The 18,706-nt window shown below is 41.1% G+C and overlaps 1 long non-coding RNA gene across 1 annotated transcript; it reads right to left on the bottom strand.

Annotated features, from left to right (window-relative positions):
* Window positions 1-1,254: 1,254 nt before the first annotated feature.
* On the bottom strand, window positions 1,255-9,312 carry LOC148052386 (uncharacterized). The gene is made up of 4 exons (XR_015698563.1): window positions 9,211-9,312; window positions 8,816-8,955; window positions 2,963-3,114; window positions 1,255-1,327 (listed from the first exon to the last, which is right to left on the bottom strand). It is a non-coding gene; the product is annotated as an uncharacterized LOC148052386 (long non-coding RNA).
* Between the last annotated feature and the right edge of the window lie 9,394 nt (window positions 9,313-18,706).

An 18,706-nucleotide genomic window follows, 5' to 3' on the forward strand; every position in this document is an offset into this window, starting at 1 on the left:
TGCTAGCAGTTTGAACGAAATCTATTACAACCTTCTGTCCCAGATTTAGGAACAGTCTAGGCATTCACAGGCATGTTCTGAACCTTTCTTTAATTTCAGTCAATGATTTTGAGAAATTACTTGATGCAGCACTGCCCATCAGGTGTCATACCCAGTTTCAGGAGGTGCTCAGCTGAAGCACTACTGGGATTAACACATTCTTCTGGAGAGAAAAAAGGTCTCAATTTCTATGCTTACTTCCCTTTTCCTTTATCAAATTTATTTCTGATCCATCCAGGCTCTGGGTAAATACTGGCCTATAGGCAGAGCCTTGCTTCTTCTGTGCTAGCTCTGAAATATCATCATTTACCTAGCAGCTGCTCAGCAAGTTAAAGCAGACAGTCTACGGGTGTTTGCTGGAGTCCAGCACTATCGAGAGCACCAGGCCATGGAGGTATAAATTTAAGCATAGCTGTGAAAGAACTGCTGGTTCCCTAATCCTCAAACCGCACCCCTGGGGCACTGGGTGAAAGGAAGCTTGGGGAACTGAAAGGATATGTATTTCTAAAAATTAACTGGTAATCCATTTACATTTTCAAGGCCATTTTCACATGGAAAGGCACTACTGGCTCTTCCTATATTATAAAACATGGATTTTATATGGGCTTTCCTCAGCTGACAAAAGTGTGGGCACACAAACTTTGAAAGCGGTAGCTGTTCACTTTGTAGGATCCCCAAAAGGCAAATTTGGGGAAAATAAAATCTTTTTTGCAATGTGAGTTATAGACGCCAGCAATAGGAAAGCTCCTTGGCAGTTTTCAGATCTAAAGAGATCACTGCAAACCCCAGCATTTTAAGGGACAGCTATGTATTATTACCACACTTTAAAATTGGGAAATTGAATCAAAACACCTTGATGCCACAGGACGCTTTGGCCTCAAGGGTAGGAAAATTACTCTTTTCCCTTGCTCAGACTTCTGTAACGTATTGTTCTACCAAAACATGTACACAGACCTGTCAGGGAAATACAGGATTTTTAATGGATTGAAAGAGAACAGCGCATGCAACAGGACTGCAGCATCTGATCTGCATGGCTCCTGCATCTGCAGTCAGTCTGATCAGCAAAAAGGATTGGCCTCACCGCTCGTCAGGAGTGCTACTGGCTTAGGGAGGAGGGAAAGTTAACTGTGTTTGGCGGGGGGGGGTGGTGTTTGTTTTGTTTTGTTTTGTTTTAATATAATAACATCAGGGGGAAATCTCACCATTTTTGCTACCCGCATGGCACCACATTTCTATTTCACTCCTGGGTGGCAGCTGCAGAACCTCTCAGCAGGGAGACAGGAGTTTGCTGTGAAAGTACAGAGAGAGAAGTGATTGGGTGGGAATTTTTTTGCCCTTCCTCATGATCCCTGGGCTGACAGCTGATCCACTAACAACACTCGAGACAAGTGAATTATTCAAGCAGTTTTCATAATGGGATGCTGGAGGTGGTTGATTGCATTGCCTCACACTGGATTTCTTTTCCTTATTACTTTTTTAGGGAGCAAAGAGGCAACAAAATGAACATCTTTCTCTAATTAGAGAGTGCTTAGAAACTGCAGGTATTCAATGTTGTCTGTTAAGAGAGAGATGCCAAAGGAAAAAAAGTGAGTAAATAACAGACCTCATAATGAGACCGGTTTGGGCTAAACTCTGAAACTAAAACAGCAAATATATGGGGTTTATTTATTTTTCAATCTTCATACTGCTTCAATTTGTGGTTCACATCTTCAAGAGGTGAAAAACAATTTCATTTAGTAGAAAAGCTGCCCAAAGAAGCTATGCCAATTTATACCACCTGGAAATCTCACCCTGTGCTAATCTGTTTCATTCATCCCCATTTCTTGACATATAACTGCCAAGGGACTAGCCTGGATCTGGAAATGTATTACCTGAGTGTCACCAGTAACGGTGTCTCTTTCTCTCCCATTGTCTCCAGAGCATCTAAGCCAGAACAGACTTCAAAACTGGATTTGTGAAAGTGAGTGGAGGCAAGGGCAAAAAAAAAATTGGACTGAAGGAGTAAGATACTGTAGTAAATTCTGGATAAAACAGGCTCTGTCATTGTCTTTACTGCAGACAGGAGTTAATTCCATAGTTCAGTTTTATCTTCTGTGCTTATATATTTATGAAAATGATTTATAACATGGAACTTGGAAGTGCGAGGAAGTGTATTAGTTGACCCTAGTGGTCCCACGAATCTTCATCTGTGGTTTCACTGCTCTTGTGGAGTGCAGCCATTGTGAGAAGTTGGTCTGGAAATAGCAAGGATTTTGATTATCAGCACAATAGGTCTTGCACTGACTGGAGTTCAATAAAGAATCATCACAGAGACCTGATAACAGGGACTACATATTTGCTGCTTCCTATGTTTCTAATCATAGTACACTGAACTGGAAAGACATTCTGGGGTATTCAGTCCAGTCCCTTGCTATTGCAGGTGGCCAAATAATAAAATCCATTTTATAAACTGATGGATTGCTTTATTCTGTCATAAGACATTTCATGTCCTGTAGTTTTATTTCTAGTAACAGAAACTTTCAGTCAGTGCCAGGCATACTCTTGATGGAAGTGTCTTTTGCAGTCTCAGGATATTGAAGCATTAAGAAGGAAGGAAGGAGAAAAGAGAGAGGCCTAAAGAGGATCCTTAAGCTCAGACCCAACTTTACTGTATTAGGTTCCCTTAAGAGAAAAGGGTGTTTAACAGAGCAGAATTATTTAAAATTCAGAAGCACCATTTTCTTCTTGCCCCATTTCAGAACAGCAAATCTATGCAAGTTCTCACCTCAGCTAAACACCAGGAAAAAATAATCCTTCATACACATCTAACACAGATCTGAGCCTTTCACATACTGATATAGTCGCAGTCTGCTTTGCCTCAGTGGCTGTGTGCGTTTACTGCCCAAAAATGGGTGGGTAGGGAGCAGTGTGGGTGCAAACTCACCTGGTAAAACACATCTGTGCACCACGGCGTGCTGTGCTCAGGCTGGGACGTTGTGCATGTTCTCCTGTGCACTGGGATCTTCGAGAGACAGAGTTTGTGTTCTTCCCATGCTGAATCATAGCAGCCCGTGAAGCACATGGAGCTCCATGGCTCTGGAAAAGAGCAAACATCTCGGTATCAAAAAATACCCAATGACACGCAATCAATAAAGAGTTAGGAGTTAGGAGTACACTTATTTACAGTGTACATGACTGTATGGAAAATAGGCCTTCTCAAACAAAATTCAAGTTGTCTTACCATTAAAGTACAAACTTGGCTGTAAAAGGAGCTGTGATGATGGAATAAAATTCTGTATCTCATTTGATTTGCCTCCAGAAGATGCTCCAACTGAAAAGAGCTCTATGACATTATACAACAAAGTTCGTGCTAAAAAAGATTAAAATTATAGAACTGATAGATCTTAAAGCATAAATTTAAATGTAAGTATCTGTCTTAGTTCAGTGCTGCTGTACATTGCATTTAGAAGCCGATATAAGTGATCATTAATAAAATTCATAGTAACATTAAAAACTAGTGAGGTAGTCAATAATATTGAGAACTGCTCGATTATGTAAATCAATCGGCAGAGTAACAAAGGTTTTAAAACTGCAAGATGTCAAGTATTAAAGTTTCTTAAAAGGTGGGAAATAGAATAGCTGGACATGCTAGTGATGAAAGGGGTTCGTCATAGAAAATCCCCAATGAAATGCGACATCCACAACTGAGAAGGGCAAGAGAGAGGGCAGGCCAAATATTTGGCTGCATGAGGAGCAGAACCCAAAATGCTCAAGAGGGATTTTTTTCACATTTTTTAAAGGAGCTGTTGAAAATGCTGGAGAAGGGGAGGGGAAGAAGAGGAGGCTGAAGGCAGAACAGGGCAGGACAGGACACATGAGTTGTGTGATGGACACGGAGATATTATCAGCATTGAATAACTCAGAGCACACCTGGTATCACATAGGTGTATAATCAGGACGTAACTGTGAGAGATTTCACTCCTGCCATGGCTACTATTGGAAAGCGACTTCTCCACCTCTAGCCCGTAAGAATGCTAATGTCTTACAGCTTCTGTACTACTTGGTAGATGGCTTTCTAGTTTATTGTAAAGCACTTCCCTAAAGTAATACTTTCATTCCCTGTTAACTTTGTATCCAGCTTTACACAATTAATTAGGAAAGTGTTCAAAGACCTAGATTTTAAACCACTTAATTAATAAGGAATGAACATTTAATGGCTATTCCTCTCGGACTACTTAATTTAATGAGAGAATTTGCAAGAAAAAGAAGCAAGAAAAATCGATTTAGTGTATAACAAATTGCAACACAAAACAGAAATGTCTAAGATGAACACATGTATCTATTTACTGTTTCACTGTATAAGAGCATCCCTATCAGAGCTCAGGGTGTTGCACATTTTTGGTAATGGTGACACAGCTCATTAGTTCCAAGGAACTTCCCTGCCCCGTCAAACAAACTGGTATTTCCATCACACCCCAGGATGTCATTGTTTCCATCCCACCTCCTAAAAACAAAATCCAGAAACATAAGGCTAGAGGAGCCTCATCATTTGCCCCAGATCCAAGAAAAAGCTGAAAAAGAGAGCAATGACCTCCCAAGGTCCCAGACACCCTCCTGAGCACAAGTGCCAGCGAGTGGCATTCAGCTCAGCATCGCGCTGGGCCAGGAGGCTGAAGGCACCCATCATGGTATCACAGGAGGAAGGAGACCCTATTCAGAAGGAGATAGGACACATGTGGCACCATAACGTCCCTGACTAGTAGAAAAACTAGTGAGCCCTCATCCTAACACCCAGCTGAGCAATGTGATTTCATGCAGGACACACTGATTTGAACTAAATCTTTCTATTATGGAAAAAAAATCATGCAGCGGCAGCAGCCTATCAGTTTTATTTTGTAAGAGCTGTCACACTGACATCTCTCTAAAAGCAAAACTTCTTTTTATGTCAGTGGAAGGTCTGAATGCCAAATGATGGGAACATGCCCTTCTAAGTTACTGATACATTTTTAGTTGTTTCGTTCCCTGAGGTATCTGCCACAAACAAGAAGAGCCAAGACTGAAGACAGGATAACTTAGTAAAGAGAACTGAAATACTTCTAATAATATAAGTAAGACCTAAAAAAATATCAGAGCTGCTGTTACACTAAGCTTTGTAAAGACCGTAAAAGAAACTGCCCCTCTACTGAGACATTTGAAATCTAAGCTCTGCTTTTAAAACAGAATTACTCTGGTACATACAAAACCTCAGGCTTTGGGTTCGGGAGAGATGTTGCTTTGTTGTTTTATTTTAAGAACTTGGAATTTGGTAAGATCTAAGTATAAGCATTCAAAAAAACACAAATTTGAAAAAAGGCTTTGTTCATCAGTACTGGCAAGGCTGATTTGTGTTAAGATGAAGTGAGACTCCAACGTATATAACGTTTCAAAATAAATACTAGCATGTAGCATTGCTATGATTTTGCCAGCCATCTGCATGATTCATCCCCATATGATGGTTTAGCCACCTATCTGGTTTTGCCAAGGCATTTGGAATATAGGCTTGCTGATACAAAGGATAATGGTTTTTTCCTCAGCTATGGCTAAGGAAGCCTACCACTGTAATTCGAATCAATCCAGTAAGTATAATTGAACAAGGAACTAGATCTCCATAGAACCGGGCCTCTCTTCTGCAGTTCATATAAAAAAGGTATTCACACTGAATATTGCTATTCTGCATTAGGAATTGCCTTTTTAAAAAACTAAGAGATAACCTTTAGCCAAAAAGAAGAGGAGAGGGGGAAATAATAGGGAAAGCTTTTTGGCTTTCAGAGGGAAAATCTGAACACAAAGCTCAATAAACTCTAAGGAGTAAGGAATAATTACCATGTGTGCCAAAAAGCGATGAGACTGGCTGGATAAGTGAGCAGACTGGGGTAAACAACAAAATGTTTCCTCAGCAAATCCCTGAGCCCACCCCAATAAATTTTAGTCTGGCCAGCAGCAGCCTCTCTGCCAAAGAGGCAGGATGCCTCTGCATTTTCTGTTCCAGCCAGGACAGGATTTAACCCTAAACATGTTTTAAAAAAATAATTTGAACTCTAAAATTCATGTAATCACTTATGACTAACTCCTCATTATAACAGAAGTTATAGTATATGCAATTATCTCTTTAGTTTGGGTTTTAAATTAATATGAGTCATTCTCCTTCCATTTAAAACCTCATTTTCCACATGTACAACACTTCCAACCAGCTTTGAAAGAGAAATATCAAAGGGGCTAATTCCCCCCTGTTTGAATTTAACTGAAGAAAATAGAGTTACATAAAGGACAGATTTGAATCATTACAGTGCGTCTGAGCTCTCACAAGGAAGACAGAAAGCAATGGCAAATCTATGGGTGCATAAAAAATTCAGTGTCTTTCACTGGGTTTTAATGAGGCATTTTTGTTTTAACTGAGAGGAGGGCAGGGAAAGAGGAAAGCATTTCTGCAACACCGTACTAAACATACCATGGAACAAGACTTGTCCTCTTCTCTGACCCCTATTATGCTCCTGAAATTGCTCACAAAACGAAGCATAATTGATATGATTGTGAAATCCCCTTTCTCCAAGCACCATAATAACTTCCTGCACCTAAATGCTGCGGGACTTTTGTTGGAAGAGAACAGCTCTCAGCTCTCTCCAAGAAGCGGCAGCTTTCTTGGCACCGCCATTCCATTTCAACAAAATTATCTAATCTATATGCTAAATTATTCCCACATTTAGAGCTGCACCACTGCTGTGCTATCACTCTGGCGCTGCCCCAGCACGGCTGGTTTTTGCTTTGGGACATTTTGCAAGGCACCACACAGGGATGCGAGGGCTGGCGTGTTCGAAGCTTGATTGTGCTTTCTGGGCTTGACCCACCGGCTGTGTTTTGCACCGTCCCTTTACTGCGTGGGTTGCAGCCTCAGGAGGCTGCAGACCGAACACTGTGACGGGCTCCCATCAGCTGCCCACGCCTTTGATGCTCTCCTAGCCTGCACCACAGATATACACCTTGGAACATGGATTAATTAATTTTTCAAATACTTTAATTGATCCTTGCCTGTAGACATCTTGTGCCTATGGACATCTTTATGATTGCAAGACTGATTTCTCTTTTTCCGAAGTCCAGGCCTGTCTGACCGTACAGAAGACGCCAATACTTAGCAAGCGGTTGCCTTGAAGATGCCTTATTAGCCCTGATTTTGACTGGCAAATGATATAGGCAGGTAAATAAATAAAGTTTGTTATGAGGAACCTGAGAAAAAAAACGCCCTCTCTCCTATTTATGTCCACTTTATTTATGTATTTTACCAAATTCACTACATGGTCTAGACCAGCTTCCGTAGTACAAATTCCCCTGAACAATAAGAAATTTATAATTGGGTATATTTTGGCCTCCTTTCTGTATTTCTGTTCCCATATTAGACAAGCATAAGGATTTATAGTAAGAATGTGTGCATGCACAAATATAAAATCTTGTTTCTTATCTTTAACTTTAAAATTCAGTTCCCAGACAAAATTTTAATGCTCTTAAATGAGCCAGGAAAATGATCAAAGTGAATGATGAAAAAATACTCAAGAATGTTTGAGAAATTCGAGAGCAGGGTTTTGCTGTATTGGTTTGGCTCCATCTTTCCATGGGAATGACCTGAATGTATTAAGATGACTATTAAAATGCATCTCTCCTTTGCATGAAAAATAGAAATTCTCTGACAAATTACTTAAGTGGAATGTATTCAATTCCATCCCAAGAGATAACATTTTGTTTTGTGAAAAGCCAGATGCATAAATGCTTGTGAGCTCTATGCACACAAGTACTTAAAACTGTGTCTAGTGTATAATTTAGAAGGCACCTCCCTAATAAAGGCATTGCTGGAAGGTGACAATTGAGCAGAGAGCCCAGTACACACCTGGCCCCTTTCTGGTCCAAAAAGGAAGGGAATCCCTAGCAAACCCCTGTGGCAGGAAGGCAGTCGGTTTGGGGGGAACCCAGGAAGGTGGCCTGGCAGCCAGGCAGAGGCTGGCATGGAGGCGGGCGGTTGCTGACAAGAGCAGCAGCAGCCACTGAATACAAACCTGTGCTAAAATAACAGGAGGTGGTAACAGACAGTCCTAAACTGGTGGTGCTGCTGTTCCAAAAGGAAACATTTCTAAATAAAAAAAATCCAGGTTTTGGATTAAAAGCTTTCATTTTCAAATGTTTTATATTTCAATTCTAGATTTAAAAAAACAAAACAAAACAAAACAAAACAAAACACCTTGGTTTTGACAGCAGCAGACACTTCTCACCAAAAAAAAAGTTTCATTTAATTAGCAAACTAATTTCCTAGTAAAAGGCAATTCTGACAGAAAAAATTGACCCACCCTGCCCTGCTTCATGCATAATGAAAGTGGATTTTAAAAATCCTACAACACCTACAGGGTGAAGCAAATTTCCCTTTGCCCCATGCACAGTGCATTCAATTTGGTACTCGGGATGTGAACACCGGCTCTCTAGAAACTCCACTGGGTTTGGGCAGTGCGATGTACAACACTGCTCTTACATTTGAAAATACAATGATCAGATAAGCACATTGAGTGAATGACACTAACACATTACAGAGATGACAGAAGTAAAAATTGCAGGAGAAGCAAACATCTACAAATGCTGTATTTAGATCTGGCCATGATTTGGAGTAGCTCAGCACACCCTTTCTGTGAAATTATTTCTGTTAGCATTCTTAAAATATTACTGCTAACCCATAAGAAATACTCCTCATTAATTTTGACAGGTATATATATTTGCGTCTTACCCAGAGATGAGCTATCATTGACTGATGTGTTAAACTTTTCCATGCCAATGTTAGTTTGCTTGCAGTGAGGGAAGTAAGCTCTCAGCATGGCTTAAATCTCACGTAGCTCGAAAGACTTGATATTGTCGAAGGTTTCTTTCCTAAGAAACATTCACAAATTTAATGTCTAAAAAGGTAGCGAAGTAATCTGTGATTGACATTTACACACACACAATCAATCATATGCAGTATATTAACTCAGTGTTTATGGCTCTGCATGCAATTAACAGCACTGCCATTAAGTTCTGGCATAATACTACATTTCAAAAGGCCAACAAAAGGATGGATATAAAATGAGCCAGCAGAAATAAGTACTTTATCATTGCATTTTCCTGCATCTTTAAAGAAGGACTCACAAGCGCTGGGTCTGGGCTGGGCCTGAGAAATGCTCAGAAATGAAGTACTTTGTCACAGTCCCACTGGGGTCGTTCTGACTCAAACTTCAGTACCCATTCTGAAAGCAAAAAGTAAGGCATGAGTCACTTACCTCGTTATCAAATAACATAGCCAAACTAGATGACAAAAAGATGGTGACTTGCAAAGTGATCAGCTGCTTAATACTGCAGTTTTATTTCTGGTGAAGAATCCAGCTACAAGCACTGTTGTTGTCAGAAACATCTGTAATTAGAAGGATTTCCAAATATCTCAGCAGTGTGGATTACCTCCTCTTAGATAGATGCTGTCAGCTCCATCTGTACAATGCTCGCACCCCAGTTACAGGGATGGCATGAGCTTCTGATGATGTATTTCTGCCTGAGTGCCCATGCGGGGTTAGTACCCTTGCACCTCATCCGAACAGGCTAAAGGATTGCTGTTGCAGCTGGTCATAAAGTTTCCAACAAAACAGCTATCCATAAAAAAAATGCCAGTCTGTGGAAATTAATTCTTGTCTTGCAACATGTCAGTTTTGACTTACCAGAGGCAATTTTTTGCTTTCCAGTGGGATTTCTGCTGAAGAGCACACGGCATGTTTTACTCCAGAGCCCCCATGGGCAAGTGTGCTCATACAGCGCCCTCCTCCTGGCCCATTTCAGACCCCAGGTCTTCTCACATCTCTGGGTAGCTTTTAAAGCACTTGGAAAATGAACACAGACGTTATGAGGTCATTTGTCTTCAATGCACTTTCTAAATGTTTAAATACAGTATACTCTCTATGACATTTCCTGATGAATTCAGTGTAGCTAACCAGGAGAAAGGCTGCATGCAGTTTAGATGTCACCACTGCAAGGCAACAGTTGAGTAAGGATTTTCATGGACATGGTTCTGGACTTAGGACCATCTACAGCACACTTTGACAGATAGATTTGTTATTACTTTGGAGCTGATCCTAGAAATAGTCCTGATCCTTTACTCACTCTACTTAATGCAAACTGCAAAGCACATGAACCACCTATCAGGCTAAATAATGCTAGCTGGGATTTTTAATCTTAATTGTATGACAACTTTTCTCAAAATTACTTAATCGATGTAATGCACATAACATAAATATAGAAAAGGCCCTGTATCATTAGCAATCGCACTAATTTGATGCATAGAACTATTAGAAATAAATGTGACTGTACAAAATGCTCGTAACTTTGGAGACACAAAACACATGGAAGCTAATTTGTTTCTCTACTATCACTACTTCTCAAGTTGGCAACAGTCTCCTAAATTGACTCCTATTTTATTCATAAGCATTATACAGGACTTTCAGTAAAGCAGTTGGTAACTACCAGTCATTCTGCTTTTTAAAGCTGAGTAAGCAAACCATTCTGTGTCATTAACTAGTACAGGTTTTGTACGTATCACCTGTAACACAAGTGATCCAATTCATTGCTTACCAGGATGGCACGTGCTATTTAGCTAACTTACACTTCAGAAAAAGATCACTCTGAATTCTCGAAGTTTTATGAGAGGTAGTCTGGCTTATCAAACAAACCATTCTGGAACAGTGCATATCGGTTGTATTTTATCCTTGCATAATAATCGGAAACCTATTTCTGAAAAACTTCTAAGGAGCCTGGAGTGATTCAGAGTTAAAAGGCCAGGGCGTTTCCTGCTTGTGGCAATTTAGCACAGATACTTTAAGTGTGTTTGCTATCCAGTTAGTGTTTGTTTCTGTCCTTTGGTACTGCATTAAATCAGGTTAATGAATGAAAATTGCTGATGGTTTAATATCACTTTGGCTATTTTGACACTAAGCAGATTTAGCATTGATCTCTAGCACAAGTTAGTTTATTCAAATACAGTTTGTGTTTAGACATACTTATATATACACATATATACACACATAAGGCATAATGAGCTGTGAAGTGAGGGTGGAATAAGGCTATCTCCTGTATTATAAGCCTCAAAAAATCAATTTGAAATTGCATGCCTGCATCTATGCAGCACACCCTTCACAAAATTGTATCCAAAGGTTGCATCTTACCATGTGGTAAGCCTGTGCAAATGGCAGGCAACAGTCTAGTGGTTCCAAAGCCTGTTCCCTTCTCCTTTTCTGTCTCCATGGTAAAATGATGACAAGTCTTCCTGTTGATCTTAAAAAAGCAGAAAATAGTTATGTATAAAAAAATTAAAAACTAATAAAAAATTAAAACAATGTCCTTTTAAACAAAATAGAGTTTGCAGCATTGTTATGGCGCATGAATTGTTCCACGCACAGGTGTCCTGTTCTGCAGGCGCGTTCCCCAGCGCTCATCCTAAGGTGGGAGAGGCACCACCGCAGCCCAGCTTAACCCCTGCCTGCTGGAAGCTGTGTGCAGCAAGGATTTGCCTGGCTTGCTCCGCACAAACTCAGCAAGCCTTGGACCTTGCACTCTGGCTAATCATTTATTTAGCATTCAGGTAGCCCTAGACCAGGACGCTGGACCCTCGGCTGTGACTCTGACTCAGCGCTTCTGCAGGGCAGGAGCTCACGTAGCATGTCCGCGTCCTGGTTTCTTTTCACGTGCTCAGGCAAGGCAACCAAAGGCACCTTTTTGAGTTCAAGAGCAGGCTCAAGCTGCCTAGCGGCTGCTCCCCTAATGCAGCAATACTGCTCTTCCAGCTGTACTCATAAAATCTTTCAGGATACAGAGGTAATTTATATTATCTCCAGTTGCACCTGACACTATTTCCAAGCTGTATTTGTGGCTGTAGTGTTATTGCCCTACTCTGCACTGTATTCTAGGGCTTCTTTAATATTATTCTAAGTATCTTTGAAATAAATATTACAGCGTCGGACAGGAAGGCAAATCAGAGGTTCTGGGCAGAGCCTTTCTCATTTTACCCCTTATCAGACAATGAACCTAGCCTTTCTGGCCATAAATTTGGCCAAAAAGAAAAAGGTCTTCTAAATACTTGTGACAATACTTGTTAAAAATACCACGTACAGCTGCTCCAGTAACATATCTCAGTCACCCAGAGGGTATAAACACTCTAAAAGAGACATTAAATAGGCTCACCCATAGCCAATGCCAAGCCGAAACCTATTTCCAAGGCAATAGCTCTAAATTTAAGAAAAATGTCCTTTCTTTTGCTGTTTCAGTATTTTAACTTTAAAAACCAAAACTAAGTATATGCAACTTAGAAAGTCCTTTTGGAGATCAGCATTTGAGAAAGTTTTGGGAGCTGTAGGGATTTTTAAAAACCTGACTAATCCCCGTACTGCACTTCTACATGCTTTTGAGCTTGAAGTTCCAGCAGTGGTGAACTTATTGTGCAGATTATGATCAGAAAAGACTGGTTTGCATAGGCTAAAAATATAAACTCAGATGTGAAATCCTCCTTTTTCCCATTTTGTTTGATCCAATCAATATGGGTAGTGTTTGAATTCTTCCACAAAGCCTAAGTGACCTTAACTTGAACAGAACTTTCATTGTTGAAAAGTTGACATTGACTGTCATTACTGTTCCTACTGATCTAGGTAGTTTCTGATCACATTTTCCTGCAGTATCTTTGTAGAGTCATAGGATTTACTTCATTTAGACACGATGCATAACTTATCGCTCTGGTAGTTATCTGAATTCTTCCTGTGTCCATTAAACTCCTAAAACCAAACCAAGCTGTGTTACTTTCTGTGGGTTATAATGATGAAAAAGTATGTTTTGAACAGCAACTATCAACCTATCATAAACTTCAAAGAAACAGAGAGTTATAAAAAGTCTTTCACTATCCCCAGTTTCTACAATATCTGACTAGGATTAAAATATTAAAATGTGAGAAGATCAATTATTGAACCACATTCTTTATTCACTGACACTTTTTGTCAATTAAGCCAAGCTTCAGTTTCTCAGGCTTCCTACAGTATATTTTATTATGGTAATTTTTCTTTTTGCATTTTTCCTTCAAGTTTGTCTGGTTTTTTTTAAATTCCTAGATCACAGAGACAGACTGCTTCATAAGGCTCTGCAATGTAATAACACCGTTTTATAAAAACTCTGCAAGAAGGAGTTTTCTCCATGATCTTCTACTTCAGGGATGTATGGGATTTTCCTCAGACAGACCTTTTTCCCTTTCCCTTCCCAAAACAAGTCCATTCATGCTTTTTCTCACAGCTAGCCAAGAAAATGATATTAAGTCCCTACGCTCGTTGCAGGAGTCCCTTCCCGCTGGTCAGTCCTATTTAGTGCCACATCCCTCCGCACCAGCCACGCAGGTTCAGCAGTGTTCACATTGCACCTCAGCATCTGCTGGAGGTGAGCAAGGGCATTATAGCTGTATTGTTCGTTATATGTTATTATCCGTGAGGCGTATGGCAGAACTGGAGTTGCTCCGGCTCCTCTGTGGTGGGTAGCAGTGGTGGGGCAGCCTGAGCGACTGTGAGGACAAGGACACATGATCCTCCCAAATTAGGACCAGAGTGGAGCAATTTCCCCTTGCAGGCACATGTGACAGATCTGGGGCTAATGGGTGATGAGGGGGCTTATTTTACTAATTTCTCCTTGCCACCTCCTGACTCGGACACTAGCTAGTGCCTGGAAGCAGTACCAGTGACAAAGGAAAAGGGATGGTTATTGTCATGATTCCAGATGCTTACATCGTTCTCTTCTCCAACCAGTCAGAAACTTCTTCTTCAGAACTTCTGCTTTCAGGGTTGTTTTTTAAACTGCAGTATTGGCATGATCTCCTTGTTAAATTCTCTTTTCAGTACTGACCCAGCATTGCCAGTTCTCTCAGATGTGCCACAACTCTTGATTTGAGGTGTTTTGCCTATTTTGGGATGGAAAGCTATTGTCTCAAAGCCACTCCCGTGTTTCATATAGCCACTAGCATTTCACGTGCCTACCACACAGCTACAGCATAACTGAAAGATACCCAAGCTAAGGTTAAAATCAGCTGCCCTGCAAGACAAGGGGTTAAATTAGCTCTGAACTTTACAGCCATGCTCCAGTATCCAGCCTAGCCCTTCTGAGGCTACTTTAGATGCCTTCATGTGACAGTGCTGACTGCACTTGCCTTTAAAGAGTTGGCTACACCACTTGCCTCTGTTTTCAATGAAACTAAATTCAAAGCCTCTTGCAAAATGCCTCTGACTCAGCATCATGTTGGTGCTAGGCAAACTATGGTGGGTGTTAGCTACCAACTCACTATTTTGGAGGAAAAAGAGAGCAACAAAAAGAGAGGATTAACTTCAAGCTGCTGGGCAAGACATTTTTTGTGGGCATGTTTGAGACTGTATTTATTAGTGATGCTGTTCAGGGGAAGGATAACTTGCCCCATCACACACCAAACATAAGAAAAAAAGAAAAACATTTATACATTTATTATTCCAGAGCACCTTTTGATTTCCCTGGTGACTCCCGGGAACATTGGGGCTGCTGAGATTTTCAATTGAAGCAGTTGCTGCCAAAGTACCTACAATTACAAGTAATGAGGAAGCCACACAGAGAGCACAGCACAGCAGCCCTCTCCAAAAGCAAGTCCCCAGAAGGATGTTGCAGCTCCGCTCGGGCAAGCTGCCACGTCCCATTTTTCACTTGTAGCAAGGCAAAGACCATTCCAGGATAGCGCGGCTGTCTCCTTCCCGGGCCATTTGTACCAGAGTTAGCCTCCCAAAGTGCTCCACTAGGAAGCACAGACTGAAGGCATGGGCAGGCACAAGGCTCTGGGGAATGGGACTCCCCTCTCCCTTTGGGCTGTATGTCAGAAATTACTCCCCTACAATAACATAAGATTTTGAGCACACTCAAAAATAAGTCGACTGTTAACTCAGAAAGAATTATTAGGGTCCTCTTACTATTGTCTATAATTCATTTATAGCACTTGAAATGCCGAAGAGAGGCACTTCAACATATGATGAAACTGAAGCAGATGCATGCAGCTCTTGATTATACAACTGCTTATCCAGCAAATGCAAAGCAAAAAGTTCAGCAGCCAGTTGCTGGCAGCTTGGCTTGTCTGTCTGAATAGCTACTGGTAGCTTCTCAGCTCTGTCCCTCATTCACACATAGGAAAATGAAACAAAATACATTACGTGATTTACCCAGAGAGCAGGAGTCATACCCCTGCTACTGGCCCATGCACCTGCAACCCCTGAGAACAGAAATTTCTAAAACTTTAAGATGTTTTTTTGATTCCTAGCCTCGGAAGAGTTTTAAATTCAAATCTGCCAGAGTTCACTGATGCACACGACATTTGGATTAACTCAAGACATATGAATCTACTGATGAAAAATTAATAATGAGTTCACAATAATGAAGACGAAGTCCTGCACTGGTATACAAATATTCCCTTTATGCACATATAGCCTTTTCATGAAAAAACAAAAGGCATAAGGACACATCCATTTTAAGTTCCTTGGAGGACTCAGGAAACTCAATCTCTGTATAACAGCACTTATCTTTGCAACATTTACCATTTGCACAGTTCAGCCTTTCAGCTTCTCCTATGATCCTATCTAAATTTGAGCAGTAATCCAAAAAACCTACCTGACTTGTATCTTTGATTTGTTCTACCATTGGCCTTAACACCCTGCAAAACACCCCTGTGTGTGTCGCACTGTGATTCTGAGGCGATACAAAACATTACGGGGAAGGCAGGTAGGTGACAGCTTCGGGGGTGGAGGTAGAAGAGCCGGGGTGAGAGGAGCAGAGGCAGTGGATGGATGTATAATGTAGGTACATGTACATACCCTGAACTATCGCTGAGCACTGCTTTCCTAAGATGTGGCTGAGACCAGTGAGACCAGTGACCACGAGTGACCAGTGACCACACCATCTAACAAATGCTGGCAGCAAGTGATCGGTCCATACGTAGACTATTTCTCCATTTTACAGCCTCAGGAGAAAACCTTCCGGAGTCTGTGTCTGCATAAAGACCACTGTGTTTAACAGTCACAGTGGACCTATATTCCTTAAATATATTTAATAAACTGTTGGCGTCCTGAGGCAGTAAGCTCCACAAACTGATTATGTGCTATCTGAAAAGCAACATTTTCCTCTTGATTAAAATAAGCTGTTTGTCAGCACTATTTAGAGAGGAGGGTGACTCTTGCCTTGACAAGAAGCTGCGGTCGTCAGCTCAGGTGTGTGAGGGAGCAGTCACCGGTGGAAATCAGGAGAGCAGATGCTGCCAAGAGGAGATAATAAAGAGAATCAGCATCTTCCTCTATGCACGAGGGTCAAGGGGCAGCAGGTACAGGCAAACACTGAGAAAAATAATTAACAAGAGGGAACTTTCTGGCAAGAATTAGCACAGCCTGTTTCTGTCACTTCTCTGGCAATATCCACATCATGAAAATGCCATTTGCCTTTCTGCATAGGGAACCTGCAGCAGAAATACGTTTGTATTTTGGTAAGTACACACCCAGCTCACCAAGCTGGAGAACACACAGACAAAACCCACAAGGGCTCATATCATCTCGGTTAGCTGAATGCACGGGCTTGGCTGAAAGGCTGAAGTGCTGGTCCTCAAAGCTATTTAAGCATCTAACTCCCGCCCTAATCACAATTTCTGGCCTGGGCTTAAATCATTGTTAAATGCTTGATAGATCATACAAACAGGTTATCTGTTTGCAGAAACCATTGCAACAATTTCACCTGTTAGAAGCTATAATCTACAGGCTATTCGTAATTCCTTGTTTGTAAGCTGTTCACTGTGATCTTAGAGAGAAACTACTTCAGGAAATTATTTTTCTTCCTTTTTTAATTTTTTTTTTTATGTTGCTTGCTAACATATAATTCAACAAGGAATTTCAAGCTACTAGCCAGGTAACTCAATAAATAAGAGCCAGGTAGCTGCCATGCAGTCTCTGTCTTCCAGACTGAGTGATCACCCAATACTGCAACACATTTCAGGGGCATATTCATTTACTCTCCTATACAGGTCCTTTTATCTGTCTTTTCTCCGCAGTGTCTGAACACTTTCCTGTAACACATTAAGCAATATGAATATTATACATCACCTCTATGGTTCTCTTTCTCATGTTCATGTAGGCGATGAGAGAAATATATTAATGTTAATGATCGCTTTATACTTCCTTAATACTTATCCTGCTTCCAGCTTTCCAGAGCAGGGACTCTTTCTTACTGGTTAGACCATTTGGGCTTAAAGCTCACTCTGGTTTTAAAATGTATTAGTGACAGCTTTGTATTTTAAGGGAGTAGTAGTAATGGATTTAGTAACCTCTCTAAAGCAGCATAAATTTGGGGTGCTTAGGGTCTGTGAGGCACTCACGGACTTTCCAAGCTGGTGGGCACCCCCAGGACACTGCAGGGAGGGGTGGCACAGCATGACTGCCTCTCTGCCCCCAGCACCGTGCCAGGGATGCTCTCCAGAGCCCGCCCGTGCCCGTTGGGGCCGAAGCACCGCTGCCCCACCCTGCAGTGCTCACTGTGTGAGGCTGCAGGTACCACCAGCGGCCCTCCCTGATAATTTATTACCGATGCTAACTGTTCCAAAAGCAGCATGGGAGATTCAGTGACTGCGTCTCACTGAGGTTTCAGTGTGTTGCATCCTGGCTGTTCCCCTCTAGCCACTTTCCAGTGCTTGAGAGCAACCAGTTTCTTCTCATCTGATTTCTGAAAGTCATCTCTGATTCCTCCAGTCAGTGCACTGATATTTCATCATTCATTGCTGTTTATATTCAGTGGCACCATATATGAAACAGTCCAGTAACATTTTCATACGAAAGGTGTTATGGACAGACGGTTCAGGCAATTGTGCTACATTCCTGTGTGAGTTGCTCCAAGAGAAAAAGTCTTCAGTCTCTCTCCCCATCTACTCAGTCTCCCCTCAGCATTTCTCTTCCAGCTGTCCCAGAGCCTACAGACAGCCGCTCCTCTAAGCTGCTGTTCCCTCTTCAGAAACAATTTTTGAAAAGCTATATCATGATGTAAAAAAAAAAAATCCCCTATTAGTACTTATCTTTCCGCTAACATGATTTCCAGTTGTTTGTAGGCTTTGTTTAATGTCATCTTTTCAATTTAAATGTTCTTATTCCAAGATAAGAAAAACAATTCACCGACTTGCATTTCTTTTATCTGTCCTAATTAGTTTTCTAATTAATTCATAACTCCAAAAGCCTTCATTTATTTCATGTTTCAATTTAACTTCCGAGCTGCCATAATCAGATTAGCAATCAACCCATTTTGAATATATTTCTTCTCACAGGAAGCTGGGAAAGCTCATACAAAAGTGCCTCTGCGTATCTAATCAGCTTACAGTTTCTGCTTTGTTCTCCCAGTCTAATTTTCAAGTTTGCAGGCATCCCACTCAATCTGATGTGAACTTATCCATACAAGAATGATTCTTTCCCCCAGCAACAGCTCTGTTATTAATAGTTATTTGCGTTACAGTGCTTGGAAAGGAATCAAAGGTGTAGGGAACTGGGTTACAGAGCCACACGACGCCTCCCGGGCACAGGTATGCAGGGGCACCCAGGACTCT

This window comes from Nipponia nippon, unplaced genomic scaffold, assembly GCF_047370975.1.
Source record: "Nipponia nippon isolate SJK-2023a ecotype South Korea unplaced genomic scaffold, ASM4737097v1 scaffold_5, whole genome shotgun sequence".
Lineage (NCBI taxonomy): Eukaryota > Metazoa > Chordata > Aves > Pelecaniformes > Threskiornithidae > Nipponia > Nipponia nippon.